Source organism: Schistocerca americana, chromosome 6, assembly GCF_021461395.2.
Source record: "Schistocerca americana isolate TAMUIC-IGC-003095 chromosome 6, iqSchAmer2.1, whole genome shotgun sequence".
Lineage (NCBI taxonomy): Eukaryota > Metazoa > Arthropoda > Insecta > Orthoptera > Acrididae > Schistocerca > Schistocerca americana.
In genome coordinates this window covers 59,952,858-59,955,922 of record NC_060124.1, presented here as the reverse complement: position 1 = coordinate 59,955,922, position 3,065 = coordinate 59,952,858, and the positions used below count along the sequence as shown (strand labels likewise).

The 3,065-nt window shown below is 43.9% G+C and overlaps 1 non-coding gene across 1 annotated transcript; it reads left to right on the top strand.

The window, feature by feature from the left end:
- Positions 1-1,245: 1,245 nt before the first annotated feature.
- Trnav-cac lies at positions 1,246-1,318 on the top strand. The gene has a single exon. It is a non-coding gene; the product is annotated as a tRNA-Val (tRNA).
- The last annotated feature ends 1,747 nt before the right edge of the window (positions 1,319-3,065 follow it).

Sequence of the window (3,065 nt, the reverse complement as noted above, 5' to 3'; positions counted from 1 at the left end):
TGCTAAAGGTGATAACAATAATCAAGGAAAATTTTCGACACAGTCGTCTGGCTTACGCTGTACTGGCTGACCAAATGCCTCGTATGGACACGGCGGTCGCCTTCCGCAGTATTACATTTTACTCCAAGTCTGGTGTTCGAACATTACGGGCACGTCCTTCATGATTCCGCTTCCTGAAACGAACCTGTATCAGACAAACGGCGAAACACTGCTGCAAACATTGAAAGCAGTGGTTGTTGTCGGGGGGATAGGTCTCCAGCTACAACCTTGCTGCCCGCCGCTTCTTGCCAATTGCTTTTCCGTAAGTAAGTTCTCGATTCGAATACGGAACGATTGTGTTCAAGACTGTATCACATCCATTACAAGGTGAGTCAGAGAGAGAAGTCAATCGAACACAACATTACCAACGACTATGGCAAGAGAGGACACTAGCGCATGTCGTATGAGGATCAGTACCACCCTCTAGAAGGAAATCACGCATCTGAAACTGTGACTGCATGGTACAGTGCGTATTAGACCGCTGCCTCTGTAACGAAGTATGATTGAATAAATGATCTCTTTATGGAAACCATGAATTCCTGACTTAAGTTCGTCAGATCTTTTTTGTTCCGTATCCTCTCACGGATCAATCCCTAGAGTTTGTACAGGGTGGGAAAAATCACCTTGTTTTTGCCAACTTACGTGCTAGTTGTGCATTATGTTCACAGAGATTATTGAATTGTAGCGGCAGCAGCAGTTGATGCTGAATTTGCAACAACAACAGCAACAACAACAGAAAGTTCAGCGGAGTTCGAAACGCTTCAGAAATAGAAGTGAAACTGACTTCTATGCACAGCAGAGTGGAACAATGTTCCGCCGGCAACATCAACAAAACTGTTATGCACGCCAGCATTGTCAGCACCGATATTTTCGTCACTAGACGGTTCGAAGGAAACTTGGAAGGCTAGTAGTGTTTCCGCTTCGTTATCGTCTTAGTGTAGTTACATTTATAAGCTGGTTAGCAACTGCCTGCTGCTGAGAAAGTGATTGCTTTTGCTGATATGACTTGCAATAACGACTGCGCGAAACGCCGCTAACTCGTTAGGGGTGCTACGGCAGACACCCTCTCGAGCACCCCGAAGACTTCTTGAGCCCTCGGCTGAGATGGGTTCCAGGCTGACATAAGAACTGTCGTGTGTGCATTCGCGGACGAGAGAAAGGCTGCGGCAAGTTGGAGTGAACAAGGATGGACCCCTCGGGTCCGTCGTTTCCGTAGTGTAGCGGTTATCACGTCTGCTTCACACGCAGAAGGTCCCCGGTTCGATCCCGGGCAGGAACAGTATTTTCCTGCCTATGTCGTATTGTACTCCTGTGAGCCACGTCGTGTGTGGATCTGCTGCATGTCCCTTCGTTTTGCAAGTACCACATTTATTGAATTTTTTAATACAATGGCAGCATTACTACAAGTTGTCTGTGAAGTAAGGTGCGCAGAAGCAGTTTCCGTGGTGTAGCGGTTATCACGTCTGCCTAACACGCAGAAGGTCCCCGGTTCGTATATTAGCCGCTAATTTTGAGACGTAAATGCTTGTACTCGCAGCTAGATCAAGTTTCTGCCATTCATATGCGAAGGTTGTATAAATCCTGTTCGTCTGATAAGAAAAGAAAGAAAAAAGTGTTTAATTTTCTGTATACACTTCATTATGACATTTATTTCCATGGAACATAAGATCAAGCCCTATTTGAAATTAATTTTAGTTTGAGTTTTCACTGTACAGATTTTCATCCAGTTATGACGCTAGTAATGAGTTAAACCGGTTGAGAAATAAAAGCCGCGCGGGATTAGCCGAGCGGTCTTGGGCGCTGCAGTCATGAACTGTGCGGCTGGTCCCGGCGGATGTTCGAGTCCTCCCTCGGGCATGGGTCTGTGTGTTTGTCCTTAGGATAATTTAGGTCAAGTATTGTGTAAGCTTAGGGACTGATGACCTTGGCAGTTAAGTCCCATAAGATTTCACACACATTTGAGAAATAAAATTCCACATGTAATATCCGAAGGCTGTAAGAAGGTGCCTTTAAAAATTTCTTAAAAAGATCTTAGCCGATTACAATATTTTTTGGCTTGGTTGGGAGAGTAACACGTCTTATGCAGGATCAATTAGGGACGCGGTTGTGATTATAGCTCTGAATTACGGGCATGAGGTCTTTGAAAATCTTACGGTGGTTTGAGCGAGGTACATCACTTAGTTCACTCATATGAAATGCATCAGCGACACAACGTGCGTATTTTAGGGCACAACGTGTATAGGACTTTGGCTTAGGCACGGTAAAGAGGGATCCTAGACAACTTCGTTTTCTGATGTCAGCTGGTGACCGGACAACGTCATCAGCTGTAGATTCCGTGGCTCCATCATACAGATTTAATTAGGAAAGTAGCCAGAAATTTCGCTCATTGTCAGCCAAAGCTGAAATCACATCTTGTGCACAAAAATTCCAGTAGTAGTAGTAATAGTAGTAGCAGTAGTCATATCAGTCACAGTTCGCAAAGTCTAGCTAATACAAGGAAATCCTGCACCGAGAGTTTCTGCAGTCGTAGCTGGCGTCATCTCACACAGCGTCACGTTACGCTGTTTGACCGCAGAATTGCGACTGGATTCAGTACTTCCTTGCAGATAGAACTTTTTCGAAAGATCTAAAGATAGTAGCCGGAGTACCACAGGGAAGTGTGATAGGACCGTTACTTCATACACGTGAGCTACACCTTAACGGTTGTCTCCAGAATTCTTGATGATGTTATTTCTTTTCCTTTCAGTCACAGGCTGAAAAAAGTACCTTAATCTATCTACCTTAATCTATCTTAGAATATGACTGGTTCCTCTACAAATCGTCGAAGTTTTAAAAAATTAGCTTAATAAGCCTTAGAACATAACCGATCCTGTGATAACTTACCTTAATCAGTAGCCCTTCCGGATGCAAAAATAAACAACTAAATTTAGTTTAGTGTTGGCATATGAATTAAAGTCGACACAAATGTGGGTTTTTCGTTAGGTTTCTTAATTACAACCATGGGTGCCTTCCACTGGACGCATTAC